Below are 18,708 nucleotides of genomic sequence, written 5' to 3' on the forward strand. Positions count from 1 at the left end.
TAGGACCCTGAGTACCTAACCTGGGGCTGTGGACAGGTTGCCTAAAGTTAGGCTTTGCAACACTAATCCTTAGTTTCCTTTGTGGATCTAGTTTCTAGTGCCTGAATGACTAAGTAATTGTCTGACCTTGGACAAGTCACTGACTTTCTGTCTACATGCATCCATCTGTAAAATGGAGATACCAATACTCACCCACTTACATGCCAGGGGCGTTGGGAGGACTAATCAGGTAATGTCTGCACACTGATTTGAACGCAAACTGCTATAAAAATGTTATGTACTATGACAAAATCAGGCCAGGTGTATAAAGTTGGAGCACAATCATTGAGCTGCACAAAGTTAATAAAACAGTGAGAGTTCTGTGGCACCTTAAAGACTAACGAATTTATTTGGGCATAAGCTTTCGTGGGCAGAAACTCACTTCTTTGGATGCATAAATAAAGCTTTTGGCCTTGGTCTCTTTGTGCCTCAGTTCCCCTTTTGTAAAATTGAGATAATACTACTCTCCTTCCTCAGAGTTATTCAGTAACGTTTGTGAGAAACTCAGATACAATAATCAGCACCATAGAAAAGCTGTCATATCATACCTTTAAAAAAAAAGCAGTTACAGCATAATGAAAACTTGCAGAATCTAAAGGAAATTTGGTACTTTTTTGCTTTGTTGATGTATAGTGTGCAATGGCTACTCTAAAGAGATCCAGTCAGGAAACCTTTTGCAATGCATAACAACAACTTTATTACACTAATAAATTTACAAACAATGTTACATATTTTTGTATGCCAGTAGATGGCACACTTTATATTAACTACATGCACAGAGCAAAGGCACATATTGCTTTTATACAGAGCTCTGGTAAGAGCTATCATACATGGATTCTTGAGCAGTTCTCTTCTTTGGAACCAGGAAAGAAAAGATTGCAAAGGCCAATGGGGGAAAATCACACCTTGGTTTGCCTGCATCCAGATTTAGCAAGAATTACTGGTAATTCCTAAAGTCAATCTGAGGCCTTATTTTCAAAGGCTGGCTGGATATTTTGTCCAGAACCATGTGTGGCATTTTATGCTAATTATTTAATTATCTAATTTGCATATTTACAAGTAATTTTCATTTGGCTGTAAACATCAGACTTGAAAACTCTGTGTGAATTTAGTGCTGGTGAAAGGCATTGATTTGAATCTGGATTTGCCTGATGGAACTCCACAGAGCAGTGGGAACAGGCAGAGAGAAGCAGCACCTTATTGCCCAAACCTTTCTGAAGAAAGCTTAGGATTTATGGGGAACCAGAAGCAGCTTGGAGGGACCTAGAGTAGCTACTGGATTGGGTGTGGGGGGTCATTGTTGGGCAGGAGAGAACCCAGAAGATGGAGGAGGTTGCTATGGGTTGCATCACCCCTGACCCTCCATTAACCCTGTTGCTCTCATTCTGCTCACTCGTTAGCCCATTTTCACACCTCCTGCTCCTCCCTTAGCTCCTGCTCCTTTTTAATTCCTTTCAGTAGCTTTTGTCCCCACCTTTCCCTCAAGTAGCCCCTCCCTCACTTCCAACACACCTGTTGTCTACCCCATTAGCCCCCAGTCTCGTTCATCCACAGCCCCTCATCTCCCTTGCCTTGGTTCTGACTTCCATCACAGCCACCTCTCTGCTGCTCCATCCCAGTGTCTGGTAACGGCAGCAGGAGCAGAGAGCTCCCAAAAAGGGAGTCAGAGAGGCCACCTGGCTGTCCTTCAGCAGGCAGCAGAGTGGTGCCTTGCAGTGATCAGGCTGAACAGCAGCCCAAATCCCCTGGCTTTCCCAGAGACCTGCTGACTGCCTAAAAGGGCTGCAGAAACAGGGAAGGGACACTTTCTGTACTTTCATGCAAGCGGTATGGCAGTTGGCAGAGACTGCATTTTCCCAACCCTAACTTCCAAACACGCAGCTGGTGACTGCAGGGGGTAAATTCTGTCTTTGGAACTCATGGGTGAAAAATGAACATAGCTGATTGCATGTGCAAAGTGTGCACACTTAAAAGTAGGCAGGCTTCTGAGAATCAGACCCATTGTCATCAGAGAGGCAGATTAGATTAACACAGTATGTTGCTGAGCTCATCCAGAAATATAGGGTCTCACAGCTACTCAGGAACTGGCGGGTCCTGGCAAAACAATTTTAGAAGGACCCTCAGAAACACACAAGCTGTATGGACAAATCGAGTTTTAGCCCTCAGTCCTGCCCACTGCGCCAAAAATGGTGTTTCAATTGAATCGAAGTGTCTCATGCAAAGTCATTTGATTTCTTCAAAATTCCCTGTTGGATGAAAAGTCATAGTGAAACATTTGATATGATTTTTCATTTCCTTGTGATTGGAAAATTCCCATTTTCATTTTTTTAATCCCCAGCAGTGGGAAAAAGGGTGGAGGGAAGTGAGAGAAAGTGGGGATTTCCCACTAAAATAAAACAAAATTTTAATTTAAAACAATATTTTTTGTGAAAATTATTTTCTGACCAGCTCTACCCATACCATCCTTAACTTTTTGGTTTAACTGTGATTATTTCTAAAGAAGACAGCAATTGGGTCTCTGTTCAGGCACGAGGATCTCCCTGGATGGAACAACTTGCAGGACTGAGGCCTTAAACTTTTAATCCAGGTATGTATTTTTCTACAGAGGAGAGCACAGTGTTTGCTTATTTATTCAGTGCTGTGCAGGTACTGGTTATTTGTATTGTATGTATTTTTCTACAGAGGAGAGCACAATGTTTGCTTATTTATACGGTGCTGTGCAGGTACTGGTTATTTGTAGGAGTTTTCATACATTATTTTCAACTACTTGCATTGATTCCATAAAGTCAGTCCCCAGCCTTACCACAAAGCAAAGCAGAAAGATGATTCTGAGGGGAAAGCAGGATAGCATTATTGCTAAATTCTAGTTTGCACTCATTTAATTTGACCATATGATAACACAATATACAGTGCAGACATAAATTCATCACTATCTCATAGCAAGATTTTGCAGCAAGTTGTAGTATTGTAAGTAATTTCTCTCACTGGAAAAAGTTTGTGGTCATGGTAACTCAAGTAGCATTACCATTTGTGTTTGTTTTTCATCACAAGATGACAATTATCTTGTACTCTAATTGTAGGGGTCAGTTACCAAAATAAACTTTTCATTTTAATTTCCTTCCATTTCACTTTTCCCTTTTTTCCTCCTTGTGACTTTTTCATCTCTATTAAGTCTAATTTCCCCGTAAATTATTCCATAAATTTCTTTCTAATTTCTTCCATAAATAGAAAGAACAATGAATAGCAGCCATGAAAATGCCAAACATAATAAAATGAAGACATTGCCAGGGAGGAAAAAATTGGACCTTGTCAGTTTTCACAGGTTCAGATCCTTGTCTGCTACTCTGTCTCCAGGGTAAATGGGATACTGTACATCAATAGTTAATATTATCCATACCAAGCTGGTGCAAATAGTCGTATTATAGAACAAAAAAGGCCAAAACTGCTTTCACTATCCCACGTTCACCATAAAACCAAACAATAAAAAGCCAAGGCCTGTGACTTAGACAAAAAACCAACCATAAAAGTTGAAGATGCTGTCTGTACAGGAAATCAGAATTACAAAAGTCAGGCCAGCCCTAGTCAACTCCACAGGCAAAACAAAACAAAAAGCATCTCAGTGGCTCAGAGTTAACTATTATAGAAAAGGAGAAGGAAGTTGATTCAAAGACCTGTTCTGAAATTTTCTGCTGGTTATTTTTAGTTTAGTGCCCTCAGTGTCCTCCATGCTGTACAAGATTGTTGTTAATATTATTTGTATTAAAATAGAAATCAAATCATGCTGGCTACTGAGCGAACACTTAAGATGGCAGTCCCTGCTCTATGGAGCTTATGATAAGTGGATACGATAGCCAAACCAAATTCAAGTTAAATGACAGAAGGAATAGGAGGCACACATCCCGTTACTTTTTTCACTGCCCCAATATCTCTCACCTGCCGTCCCTGCCACTTTGGATAGGCTCCCCTATCAGCCCGTTCTGTCACTGATGTCACACAAACATGACTTCTTCCTCAGCAGAGATTCAAACTCAGCTGGAGAGCTTAGGAGATGGACAGAAACAGCAAGTCACACGGAGGCAATATTAATGGCATCTGACTAATGGTGTTTGAAGGTGAGAGGCTTGCTGCGGAACAGGACTCACATGGCCTCTCCTGTTCCCTGAAGTCATTTGTTAGTCCCTGCTTCTCTCGTATTCTTCCCAAAACCAAGGAATGGACCACAAATCTGACAGGTATTTTCCTTCCTGGAAGGTGATAGTTTTCATAGCAACATGCTATGAAAGAATATTTGTGTCCCAATTACAGTGGTGACAAACTGTTGATAGTGGGGGGGGCACATATTTTGAACCCACTCCCTTCAAAAAAATAAAAATATAAATATAAATCCCATCAAAAATTGGGGGGGGGGGGGGGACACGTGACCCTGTGTGCCCCTCCCCCACGAGTCACCTTTGCCTAATTATCTCCTAAAAGCAATGCTTTCTATCCTGAAGCCACTGCAGGAATACATGGATACCCTCTGTCAATGATTTAGAGCAAGACAAATATATTTGAACCACAACAATTTCAGCAGCAATGTAAAAAGCATTAGGCCTCAATTATCAGCTGTCTTGGGATCTTGTGTGCCATGCTGGCAGTCAAAACAGCCCTTACACCAGTATATCTGGGTATGGAAAAATCTCCGCAATCACTGGTAGTTTAGAGTTGGTGCAGCAATTCCTATGCCACACTCCCCCCTCACTGCAGTGGGTGCAGAGTACAACTGGTCAGGAGTTTTTCAACAAAACCTTGGTTTTTTGGTCAGAAAATGCAAATTTGTGGAAACCAAATCTTTTCACAGAAACATATCTGTTTTGATTAAACTTCCAATAGGAATGTTTCTCAGGTCCAAGTTGGAATTTCTGATCAAAACCAGAGAAAGAGAGCTTATATCCCTCTGGAATAGCCAAAAGCCCAGCGGTCATAGCATTCATCTGGGATGTAAGAAACCAGATAATTGCTCTGTCTGATTCAGAACTGGGCCTTGAATCTGTCTCTCGCACATCCAAGGTGAGTGTCTTAACCTCAGGAGCATGACCTTTTATTTTTTTAAACAAAAAAATTCTCAAAGGTATGATTTTCATTACAATGAGGAAGGAAAATACATTTCAAAACCTCAAACTCTTTTGCAAAATGTAATTCTTGTTTTCCTAGTGTGAAGGGAAAGGAATACTATTATGGTCTGGGATCATTTGTAATTTAGAGCAGTATTAAAGCCCTTTCGTGGATCATGCTGAGCGTATCTCAACCATACCAGATAAGGAACTATGATCAAGATAAAAAACTATGCTACACAGTGCTCCTAGGTGAGATTCTCATCCTCACTCTGGCCCCTGTATGACAGAGAAAGGATCTCGAGTGGTGTAAAGAAGCTCTAAAAGCTTCATATCCAGCCAAGGGGGGATTCCTCCAGCATAGGCTTAGTAGAAGACAGCTATAAGGCCATAAAGCTAACTTCTGGGGACTCCCTCACAAGCTCAGCAGTAAGAAGTGTACTGGGGAGAGGCTGCAGTTGGGAGGAGCAACTGTTGCTATGTTGCTAGGCAGCCCTGCAGAGACTCTGGGCAGTGGCATAGTCCATAGGCAACATAGACAGGCCCACAGGTCTGACTCCTTCTCTCCAGATCGATGTAGGGTAAAAGCACCTGAATGATTAAGACCTAAGATCCAATAACTTTCAATGGAACTTAGGTTCTTAAGTCAATTAGGCCCTTTTGAAAATTTTAGCTGTAGTATCTTCTTGCTTCTCCTGGGATACACCAAGTTCTGGCTTACCATATCTTCTTTGCCAAGCAGTTTTCTTCCAATATTGTGAGCAAAGAAAATCGGCATTAGCCCACCTCATAAAATTGTCTTCTTTACTGTTCACTTGAAAGAGTCTGTTTTCTCACAGCTCTCTTGTTAGGTTGACCAGTACAGATAGTAACACATTCTACCAAATACATAGCCCAGATCAGACAAAAGAAAAACAAACTGGATAAAAACCCTTTAAAACTAACAACAAAAAGAAGGATCACCAGAAAACAGCAGCCACTCTAGCACTTTGTATACGCAAATTAGCAGTCAGTTTGTTCAATGCCTCATATTCTCCTACAGGTGGTAACAAATTCATTAAAGAGTTCAGAAATGGGTTTTGTATCCCTTAAAAAGACACAGATAAATATAGTCCTTGTCCTAAGGAGCTTACTATTTTAGAGATGATAATGAGCTGACAGGATGCACTGGGAAAACCAGAGAAAGTAATAATCTAAAGTTTTTTTGTTTTTCCTTTTTTTATTATAAACTCATAATTTGTTCCAACAATTAATGGCTCCCACTGTTAAAAGTGTATGCCTTCCTTCTAGTTTTAATTGGTCTTTTTTCAGCTTCCAACAATTGGATTTTTTTGTCTTTTTCTGTTAGACTGAAGAGCCATCTATCACACATCTTTTTTCCATGTAGGTATTTGTAGACCATGATCAAGTGACCTCTTGACTCTCTTGGATAAACTAAATAGATTGAGCTTCTTTAGTCTCTCATTATCTTTTCCAGACCTTAAAACATTATTGTAGTTCTTTCCTGAATTCTTTCCATTTGCTCACTTCCTTTTGAAGTATTGACACCATAACTGGATACAGTATTCCAGTAATGGTCTCACAGTTGGTATAAAGAGATGAAATACCACCTTCTGACTCCTCTTGATATTCCTCTCTCCTTATATGTCCAAGAATCCCATTTTCCTTCTTTGTTACATCATCACATTGTGAATTCATATTCAACTGATTATCTACCATTACTTTCAAGTCCTTTTTAGTGCATTCTAGGATACTTTCCCCTATCTTTTAAGTGTGATTTACATTGAGCAGTATTACAATGTATTTAACTATATTAAAACATGTGTTGTTCAAATGAGCCCAGTCTACTAAGTAATCCAGCTGGAACTGTATAATTGACCTGCTCCCATCATTATTTACTATTTCATCATTGTTTGTCATCTGCATCTTTTAAAATTTTATATTTTCTTCCAGATTATTGTTGAAAATGTTGAACAGTATTGGGCCAAGAACAAATCCCTGCAGAATATGGCACGGACCATGTTTTAGTATATATTTGTACAGTTCCTAGCACAATGAGGCCCTAATCCTGACTGATGGCCTGTAGTCACTCCTGTAATACAAATAAAATGTTTTCATACAACGTTCTTAAGGAGACTTAAGATCCCAAACTATCAGATCCTGTATTCTGTGTTGTTCTGAACTAATCTAGTATATAGGATGGCTATTTTCAACTTCTTTCATTCTCTCTTTCTCTCTTGCAGTTTTGAAACATTACATATTTTTGCAGGATAAAGACTAGTTAGACCAAGGCAAGTAAATACACAAAATTTCAATCATGACAAGCAAGTACAGGATAAATCCTTAGTGGTATACATTGAGAATAAAAACATTGTAGTTCTTATGAAATTATGTTTCCATTTAACTTATTTCTTTGTAATCTGTTCAATACACTATAACTACAGAAGTCAGAGTACCCTTGGCCTCATTCTGATTTCACTTACTCCACTGGAGTCAATGGAGTTACAATAGCAGACAACTGGGCTGACAATAGATCAGACTTAAGCCCTGATTCATCACATTTTTTGAGGAAAAAACAAAAACCATTCATCTACAACGCTATGAAGTCATGCACAGAATTAACGTACAGCAAGACAAAGATGACAATGTCATGTGTGTACATCATAGTCAAACTATACATCTCTTATAGCATTTTGGGTAATATTTTAGTCTGCTTTTTTGCTTCCTTTCTTCTTCAAACTCTACCATCTACAGTTCTTTGTATGTGTATTAGAGTTTAAGAAAAGCACAATATTTCACCCTACATACTTGAGATTTGCAGCACCAATTTGGAATGTGGCTTACATCCATGCCTTTTCTATGTTTCCACGGAGTAGGTCCCAACATACTCCATGTTTTAAAGTGCGAGTATTGCACACAATAATATAACTTGCAAATTGTTATTGTTCAATTCAGTGATTTCCTGTGTGCTAACCATAACACTAAAATATGTTAGGAGTGGTTTGTTGCCCCAGGGTAATAGTTTGGTTGTAACTTGTTTTTCAGATATTTGTTTTAGTGGTTCACTTACAGTATCTTAAGTGACAAAAAAGTTAAGACAAAAAGAAAAGAAAAGAAAACAACAACAACAACAAAAAAAACGATAAACCAACTGACTGCTTTGCTGCTGTCCTTCTTTGTTTTATATTTAGACAAAGATAGGTAGATGCCACATGCCCACCTTTGTTTATTCTTGTTGATAAAATATAAAAACACAGTAAAAAAAGCCAGGTATTTACATAAGCTATAGTTCAGTTTGTCTCAGGATTAGGTGAAAGGAAATGTGAAGGAAGAGAGATTGAATGGGTACAAGTTGCACAAGCTGAGAGATGCTGAACAGTAGTCCCGTAATAGGATGTCGGTGATAGCTGCCCTTGATAGGGGTAAATAGAGGACTAAGGCCCAGATCCTGCCCTGCATTAGGGCAGCTTTGTGCTACTCTGGAATCTTGCCAATATTATGACTGCTGTGCTGGGTTAAAAAATCTAACACCTTCCCCCCAGCCATGCATGGGTGCATAGGCTCCAAAAAGCAGCAGAATCAGGGGAGCAAGCCACAGAGTGTATTACTACACTGCTGCTGGAAATATGTCTCCCAGCCTGGCTAAATAGACTTATGCTAGATCTGCTCCAGCTAGCACACTAAAAATAGAAGTATGGACATTGTGGAGCTCGAATTAATCTCTCAAATCAAAGCCCATATAAGCCCTGGGTCGAAGCTCACATGGCTAACCTGAGTTGCCACCCATGCCGCAACATCCACACAGCTATTTTTGACATGCTAGCTCAAGCAGAGAGAGCCCGAGTCTCTCTACACAGGCAGGGAGGCATGCTCCCTGTTGCAGTGTAGGCATACACAGAGACAGACTCATTAGTAGGGCATCTATGCTGTGCCTTCCACAGAGATGTGCTCTCTGATGTTTCTTCCACATTATCATGGGAAATGTTTGAAGGACCAGGCAAATAGTGAGTGAGACAATGATGAGCAAATAGTCCAATAATTAAGAAAATCTAATGCTCAACCTCATAAACATACTTTTGTTGACTTCAGACTCTACTCTTGCATTCTGTGACCTGGCAACTGAAGATTCCATTTCCCTCTCCACCCATCCCTGTGGGACTGCATAACACCTGCTTAGTGGGGAGAGGATTAGTCTATAGAGCAAAGGGAACATAATAGAGTATGCGGTAAAAGAGGATCTTTATGTCTATAAGTGTCTATAGCATAAATCAGTGCATGCAGCCATATTTCCATTCACATCTCCCTTGGTTCTGAGTTACATAACACGAGGTTTATTTTTAAGGATCAGGTGTTTTACAATTTTTCTAATGTCCAAAGACACAGTATGTGCCTTTGAGGCTTTATTTTTTTGCCCGTTTACTGAAAATGGCCTATGGGATGTGTAAGCTTAATATTTCAGTTTTTAAATAGTGTCTGAAGCGCAAAGTGTACTTTGTGGGTTAAATTACTTTTGTGGCTTACTTAAACTACAAAAACGGCAACAGAAGGAATCCACATGAATATGCACTTGCAAAAAGTACCCTCCCCATGCAAACTATTACTTGCAGTCCTTCCTGTTTGCAACATATTTAATGTCTTACCTTAATATATTTGACTCATAATCAAAGTGGTTTCCATTACTCGGTTGCATAAACTACATAACGTATGCTCCGGATATGTTTAATATTGACTATTTCAGTGCCAGAAACAGCTGGAAAAACATCAGCTGATGTTCAACAAACTAGATATTGTTTGTTCATTATGCTGGTGACAGTAACAATTGCAGAGTTAGGATTACATTAATCTAATTAGTCTAATACAAGAGGAATGCTGATCAAGGTGTTCCTACCATTGCTCAGCATGGTCAATAGTGTTTGAGCTACTACAGGCCAATTATACTCCCAACCATGTGTAGCAAAGGGAAAGAAAAACCTTCCACCAATATAGAAATAAAATTATGAAATTCTAACCAGTATATATAAGACTGATTAGGTCTAAACACAAAACTGTCACTCTACTCATGCATATGAAGCTTGTTGTTGTTGTTTCAATGTTTCTAGAATATACACAATGAACACAATGCTTTCCACCAGGAAGTTGGATGGCATAAGAATCCTGAATTTTCGACAATTTTTAGACCCATATTGAACGGAACCTTTTTTGAGATTCAAAATTGTTCCGAAAAGTGTTTCATTAGTGCTACCAGGCCAGATCAGAGCTGACAAAATACCATGAGAAAAATGTTGCAAGAACAACCTACAGCGGCAGCAAGAAGCAGAAGTGCTGGAAATTCCACAGAAAGCCCATCTGACATATTTCCAGCCCCATTTTGCAAAACTTAGCTGGGCAAGATTCAAACTCTAGATACTTACCTGAACCAGACACCTGATGATGAGAATTTTGACACAATTGTACATGTAGCGTCCAAGCACTTCAAATGAGTGAAGCAGTTAGAACTATACAACAAACAGAGCCAATTGATGAATTTGAAACAGCTTGAAAACTGCATTCCATTGGCTCAAGATCTTCCTATGTCGTACTTGTTTTGACTTCACAACTCTGCTAGCAGAAATTTCAGTTTCATTTTGACTATAACTGTGCATTCACTAGGAAAAAAGGTGGGTTTTTTAACCCATTTTAAGCTAGCTTCTGTTAAAATCCAAGTGAAGACAAGGCAGTTGTAGTTTTAACCTGTTCACTGAGCAAGGAAAATCTTAAGGGGGGAGCCTCAACCAGCTAACACAGGTTAAAACTATAACTGCCCTGTCTCCAATGCAACAGTAAAACAGGTTAGTTAATACAGGTTTAAAACACTCTTTTTTTCTAGCAAAGACATGGTCTGTAAGATTGGTGGCTTCAAGTTTATTGCATAGCAAAGGGAAAAGAACAAGCTTTCCCAAGTATTTAAAAACAGGATAATTTTTTTTAAATGGTGATGCAACCAAAGGCTTTTTCTTTCTGATGCTAGGACCAGTTGCAGTTGGTGTCCAGAATAAGTGATAGGGATTTGGCCAGCTAGCGATACCCCAGATATCCCCCCTACACACACAAAATTATTTTTGGATTTCTCAAATAAAATCCACCAACAAACTAACCCATCTGGAGTTCTTCCTACCCTACCTTGCCTATAATAGCTCCCGTGCTATGCCTCGTACAACAGCTCTCCTATTCCTCCTGAAAGTGAGCAGGCTGTTCTGCTCCCTGCCTCCCACATCCCACCTGAAAAAAAAAACAACAGGAATCGAGCTGATGTGCTCTTACATTCCTCACTTCTTGCCCAGTCACCAGCTTCTACTGCTCCCTTTTCCCCACAATTACAGTCCCCTGCCTACAGTTTCCTTGAAATCACAAACTGGCCAGCTCCTCAATTCCGCCTCAGCAGTGCCCAACTGGGCCTCTGGTATGGCTCCTGATGTGAGGATGGTACTCTGTAATAGGGCTGCACCTTTGCACTCTTCAGGGCAAATTTTTTGAAACCCTAGCAGCAACTGGAAAGGCAGCCTTAGTGGCTAGAAGCCAGCAAGCTCTTCTGGTCTCTCGTGTTGCTACTGTAACGAAGGGACTGGATACTTCCAGCCATCCCCAGATAGCATTCGAATGCTGCACTGAATAGGCTACAAGCTGAAAGCCCTTCCTTCCCTTGCAGCTCTATTCTTCCCCAGCCCTTGCACTTCTCTCCATTATGCTGCTGGAGAGAAGGGAGACAAAGAAAAAGAAATTCCCTTTGGGCAGATGCCTAAGGGAGGAGATTGAATTGGTGAGGTTTAATCTAATTTGTGCCAATTACCTGATATCACTGGCTATGATTAAAGCACCTGGTTGTCAGTAAAGGAGAAATACTGATGGTACCTTAGGTTTTTATATGTATATCTGTAAAGGAAGTATTTATTTTTAGAATATTAAATATTCTTTAATTGTATAGGAATTTTGAGCACAAACTATTTTCAGTGTGTCAGGAGATAATTTTAGTGATTGCCTCATGTAGCAGGTGAGCCCAAATTATTACTTCAGACAAATAAATTACTGAATGTGACACCAGAAAGTCTGTTTGCATGCTTAGTACAAAGTGAAGAACCCAAGGAATAATAATACCTCCCTCACTCTTATATAGGGCTTTTCATGAGTAGATCTCAAAGCACTTCACAGTCTTTTAATTTATTTATCCTCACAATATCCCTTGAGAAAGGGGGATTTATTATCCCTATTTTACAGATAGGGGACTGAGGCAGGGAGGGACTAGGAAACTTGCCCAAGGCAACACAGGAAATCTGTGGCAAACTAGGGAATGGAACTTGGGTAACTTAAATCCCACGTTAGCTTCCTAACCACTGGACCATCATGCATAAACAGGCCTGCTTTGCTGTTACAGACATATCCAGAGACACCATATTTGTCAAGAACAATGAAACATTTGAAACAATAAAAGAGTGAATAGTAAGAGTACTGGTGCCATATCTTGCAGGGAACAGTGAATTGTCCATAATAACCTATTGTTGAGAACAGTTGCTAGCCCTTCATCTGCTTCCAAAATAGATTATTAACTGTAATAATTAACAAATAATGCATCTGCACAGGAAAACTGGGGAAATTATTCAAAAAACTTGTTGTGAAAGCATGTATTCATTTTTCTTGTGCTAATTCAGTATTTTCACAACATAACAGATATGCCTCATTTTGCATGGCTCACCAAGTATATGGTTCTTTGAAAAATTATAGACTATTGCTATCATACATTGAGCAACAACCTCCTGTCTGCACATAACATACCACCTGAGTATCTACACCACAACACACAATATAGCTAGTGTAAGAAACCTTAGTTTATTTTTTAATCACTTTGTATTTATATATTATTTTCACTTTGATTTATGTATTATTTTGTGTTCCATATTGTAGTGAGGTTCCATCTCCTCATTCTACTGCCCTTTGGGAAGTGACTGTGCTATAAAGAGCCAAATGTACAATAATGAAAAACAATTATAAAAATCAGGGGGAAAGTTGGCCACTCTTATTGACTTCTCTCTCTGCAGGACCTTCTGGTTCTTCAGATAACATCTCTGCATACTACTCAAATCCGTATCACTGGAGCTCTAGAGAACAGTCACATAGGAAAAACAAGAATTAACTGAAGGTGGAGACCAGTTTCTTTAACCGATTATTTAGGCTAGAAACCCTTCTCACCCTCTCCACGTCTTACTTTATTGATGCCACGGGACTACCACAAGAAGGGGGGGTTCTATGTACTAATACTTGCACTGTTCCCAAATCCTTTGGGCTGTCTCTAATCAGCCATAGGATAAGCGTTGTCTGCCATTGTAAGAAGGGTATCTATAGGCGTTTTGAACGACTGGCCTGCTGTCAATTCCTTCTCTTTTTCTTTCAAAATAGCTAAAATATAACATCTGCTGATGGTATGCTCACCTAATTCAAAGCTCAAACAACCTCTCACCCAGATCCAAAAAAAAGGAGGCACATGTGAGAACAACTCACAGTCAAGAGGAGCCATAAGAATGGTAGGTTTGGTTCAAATACTGGGTCTACTATATGGAATTATTATTATTATTTTACTAGTGCCAGAGGCAGAATAATGGCTTTGATTCAAGCACGGATTCTGTTGTTTGGGATTATTATTATTAGGGCAGTAGTCATGGACCACTCTCTTCATGAAATAACTATAGGTCATGATTTCCTCTCTGCTGCTCAGAAAAAAAGAGTTTAGCAGCATGTTGGCTAGCTGGCAAACAACTACAGATGCTAAGTGTATGTGTGTAACATAATGACAAATTTATGTGTGTGATATCTGATTCAGCAACAGAATGCATCCTATATCAGCAGTTTTGCTTAGGGTGGGGTGAGAAAGGAAAGGAAATTACAAGAACAAGAGCAAGCACAAAATTAAAAAACATTTTTGGCTTGCTCTCTTTTGGTTTGTCTGCCTCATATCTTTTTTCCCTTTTATGATATTGAAATATGATATTGCTGAAAACAGATACGTTAGACAAGAGTCGTGCCCAGCTCCAGGAGTCACTTTAAGTTTCTTGGGACAGTGACTGTGTCAACTTACATATTTGTTAAGTGCCTAGTACAGCCTGAGTTTGACACAGGCCCATGGGAACTATCACAATAAAAATACCCTAAATTTACCTGAAAATATTTTATCTGAAAGTAACACTATAAAAAGATCAGGTATTTAATAGCATCCCATCTGAAATGAGTGGTATTTTCCCACTCTGTTGGGAAAATGTATTACCTTACTACAGTAGGTCAGTGTTTTAACCAACCATTAATCACTTTCTCTAGAATCTTGCTCAAGGTGTTTAAAAAAAAAGTTTTTTAAAGGACCTACATGTTCCCTTAGTTAATATTTTGCCTAGTAATTTGTGAGCCTAAAAGGTCTTAGAAGGTCAGTTTAGAGAATACCAACATCTGTTATGTAGCCCTTTAAAAATATTAACTAAGTAATTCTAACAACCCTATGAGGTAGCTGAATGAAGCCTGCCGTAAAGGTGGAGAAACTGATACAGGCAGGTTAAAAATCTAAATTTTCAAAAGAATACTAATCTCTGGCCTGATTCAGATATTCTGGGCACCTGCCGTTCTTAGTGAATTTAATTGGAGCAGGAGATGCATTGCCAGTTTTGGCCTACAGGACACTAAAACATAATTTAAAAACATATCCATAAAATTCAAATAGAGTAGCAAATGAAAGGGTCTAATATAAAAATGAGGGTTGAGGAGAGAAAAGGGAGGCTAACAGTGGTCATTCTAAAACGCACCTTTGGAAAAAAAAATGTTGAGATGCTTTTCAAAACCAGGGAGAGATGGACCAAGATGTAGTTCAGGGAGGAACAAGTTCCACACCCTAGTGCCCAATGCAGCAAAGGTACAATTACCTTTTGACTTAATACATGATAGTAGCATCTCTAAAAGGTGGGTACTTTGTGATATCTATTATACGGAGGTTCAGTGAGCTTCAGAGTATAGCCAGGGGCTACACAGATAAGGGCATTCAAAGCCCGCAGCGTCAACTTATAGCCATCCTGCCACTAACTTGAAGAAGTCAAGGCAGCTATAACATGTTCACAATTGCTCAAACAAAGAGCATATGTGCTGCTGCATTCTAAACAAGCTGGAAGTAACTGAGACCCCTGCTGTGAGCCTTGCTAAGAGGGAATTACTGTAATTAGGCCTCATAGTCACAACAGCATCTGCTGTTAGGAGGTCATCACATGACAAATAAGGGCACAGATTTGGGCAAATTGTGCAACTAGAAAAATCACTCTTGTACTATGTATGGCAGTTGACATACCATGGAAGGAACATGGCAAGAAGTTCTGCTGAGATTCTTAACCTACCTCACTATCTCTGAACTTATCAAGAGAAACCTTAAAGATGACCAAAACTGCTTCATATAGACAACTTCCACCAGTAACAAAACTTCTATTTTCCCAGCACTGAGCATGATGTAGGTTCTGATGCATCCAGGAAGTAATATCAGAAAGGGGAGAGAATGAACTACTGAGACCACAAGTTGAGAGATACACAACTGTACATTCTGAACTCAAAGAATAAGTTCTGTAAATTTGGGGGAGAATCCACAGTATTTTTCATACAAAAAAGTGCAGTTTAAGTGTAAACAGGAACACAACCTTAACTAAGGAACTGCAACCAGTGCCTCCATAATTATACCAGCATTTTAACCATACTATACATGGTCTTTTAAATTATCATCCCAAAAGGCATCGTACATATGCTGAGTAGACAGGGGAAAGAAAGAAAAAAAGAAAGTTTGTGAACAAACTACTTTAGCAAAATATTTTGCAGCTCTCCAAAAAGGTGAATTTCAAATGACCAACAGAACATTGCAACAATAAACAATGAAAGTATCAAACAACAAATACAGACTCTTTTTTATATAAAATATGTTCCTAGTCTTTGCCTTTAAAGCTTTAAACAGAATGCTTTTGTTCTGTGAGAAGTTCAAAAACTTTGGGTTGTCATCACAGTAATAAAAAGCCTGTCCTCCAAACACAATACAACTGGTATACAAATTGCAAAAGGGAACTTCAAAACATGTATAATTTCTCCCAGCTATGACCCTGATTTCCAGAAAATAACCAAGCTATTTTTTATGGCAATTGGTTACAAATGGGACTGAATTCATTTTATGTCAATGTATGTGTAATATGCAAAGTGACCAAAAACAAACCTTTACTATACTGTCCCTCAGAATGAAATCTTAGTGTGTTGGCCATCATTAAAACATTTGTACCTCTTTCTGATTAGTTATTTCTCTGAATAAAATTAAGGACCAAATTGTGACATTTACATACAGCACCATGTTAAGAGCAATACAGAACCATACAGTCCAAAGAAGCTTCAGGAAGCACAGTCCTTCTCTGAGCAGATCAAAGTACAGAAGAAAGATGCATACTACGCTATCCATTAGGCCTCGTCTATATTAGTATCTTCCAGGAAGTATCTCACCATTGCATTCCACTGAGGTAGCTCCACCAGTGATAACAATAGTAGGAACACTGGTATAGATGTGGCACAGATGTTTTTACCCTAAAAACTTAAAATCACCTGTCTTCTATATGCATTAGCACTCCCACTGCTGCTCTCACAGGTGATAATTCAACAGTGGGCGATTTCCCAGAATATGCTAGTGTAGCTTTTTAATGGTGCAGTGTGTTCCAATCTCCCTTCCCAGCCAGCATAGGGGGAAACCACAGTTATGGCCTTGCCTCTTTTTTGTCCCTTTTGGGTGGTTTGTGCATGAGGTGTACAAGGAGAGAGTAGTCACGTGGCTCACTAGACTGCAGGGGCTGCAGTTGTCCCTTGTCCTTGCACTGCAGTATGAAGGGTGTAACAATAGCTCCTGGAGTCTGTGGATACTGACATGTACATCATGTAGTAAGCATGTTAACTTTAGAGGGGGGAGAACGCTTTTTATATTCTCCCTTCTCTCTTTTAAGAACGGTCTAGCCCTAAACAATAAAGTTCCAAACTCTGCCCTAAATTACACAGCAGTAAAAATGTAATTGAGGGCTGATTTTGGCCCTTTAATGACTATAGACTTTCCGTTGCTTATGCCATATGGTTATAGTACTAGAGTTAATAAATAATGCCAAGAGGAATAAAATAATCATTCAAATATTAACATTTGTCTCTATGAAAGGATATATAAATGTACCTCTTACCACACATCTTTGACAATAGGCTTCATGAACTGCATTAAGGTTAATTTAAGGTTCCTTACCTATAGAATCACGGACGTCTTCTTCTCATCTCAAACTGCCACCAACTTTCAACTGTTTAACTATTTCAAAAAACGGAAAACATTTAGGTCACATGTCTAAAGAGTGCAATTGGTTCAATCTTCCTCAGCTTATAAAGACAGAAAGAAAGCAGAGGGGAAAAAATAAAATAAAACCACTTCCTGCAGAGGAGGAGCTAACTACCCTACCAGTAAGTCACTTACATCTAAATCTACAGAAGAAAACCTAACAGGCAGCATAGTAGGCTGAAAACAGATCTTTCAGTTAAAATTACTATACATGTATAGGAAATGTACTATAAATGTAGAGGAAAAGCATGTACTTTTTGCAGAAGATAAATAAGTGGTTTAAGAGGAAATGCGGGGAGGAATTGTGCTTCTTAGCCCTGAGACAACTTCCCTTTTCTTACCTTCTGTAAATGTTTTAAGTGCTAAAATAAAAGGCTTGCAACAAATCTGCTTGTGCATTTTTGAAATGTAGGTTTAGTAAACATGTTGCTTACCATGTAGTTACTTGGGGTCTATAAAACAACAATTCCAACCACAGTGAGTACTCAGAGAAAGTTCACTAGTGAAGTTTTATCTGTTTAAACTTCAGGCTGGTTAAATCCACAATGATAAATGTTTTTTGTTTCTTTAATATTCTGTTTAACACATCCAGTTCTTAGAAAACCAGGCTTCTCTGGATTACTTCCTATAGTTAGTCTTAACACTATTTTCTCACCCAGACAGGGAAACATAAGGAACTGAAGCATGGACAATTTATATCTTAAGAGATCCACAAAAGCCCACTTTTATTACCTTATAATACCTCCATAAATAGCTTCCACACTTTCCACAAGTGACTTTCCTCTATTCAGTAGGGAAGGATGAGACTTCTTCCATTTCTCTGTCAATGCTTATTCCCTTGCTGACTATCAAGGGTCATCAAAATCATGGCAAAGCCTGGCCCTTTTGGACAATGCCGGACAGACTACAAACCTCTCTATTGATACTCTTGGTAGGATAATGTGATTTTTTCTGTTGCCTTCAACCATTGATATATTAGCTCCCAAGTATCCTCCACACACACATCACATGCTCACAGATCACCTGAGGAGTGTGAGAGTAAAATTCTAGTCAATTAGAAACAGGTGGAGGGAACATAGATGATTCACCCCCAACTCCTCAGAAACAAGTAGAGGGTTGGGAGATAAAGGGAGAGGGTGGTGTTGGTTCAGAAAGCCTAGGAGAGGGGTTGGAGGAGACAGGGGTCTC

At 39.2% G+C, this 18,708-nt stretch overlaps 1 protein-coding gene across 4 annotated transcripts in view; it reads right to left on the reverse strand.

Annotated features, from left to right (window-relative positions):
* ARHGAP15 (Rho GTPase activating protein 15) overlaps positions 1-18,442 on the reverse strand; it is a 431,141-nt gene extending 412,699 nt beyond the window's left edge. For 3 of the 4 annotated variants that reach the window (XM_067549898.1, XM_067549900.1, XM_067549901.1), the window contains exon 1: positions 17,434-17,559. The gene's annotated coding sequence lies outside the window, so the exon portion shown is untranslated. Of the gene's footprint in view, positions 1-17,433; positions 17,560-18,252 lie in introns of those variants that run through there. The other variant, XM_067549899.1, reaches the window with a different exon arrangement.
* Positions 18,443-18,708: the final 266 nt, after the last annotated feature.

The sequence above is a fragment of the Emydura macquarii genome, unplaced genomic scaffold (assembly GCF_026122565.2).
Source record: "Emydura macquarii macquarii isolate MOO-44397 ecotype Brisbane River unplaced genomic scaffold, CSIRO-AGI_Emac_v2 contig_1253, whole genome shotgun sequence".
NCBI lineage: Eukaryota > Metazoa > Chordata > Testudines > Chelidae > Emydura > Emydura macquarii.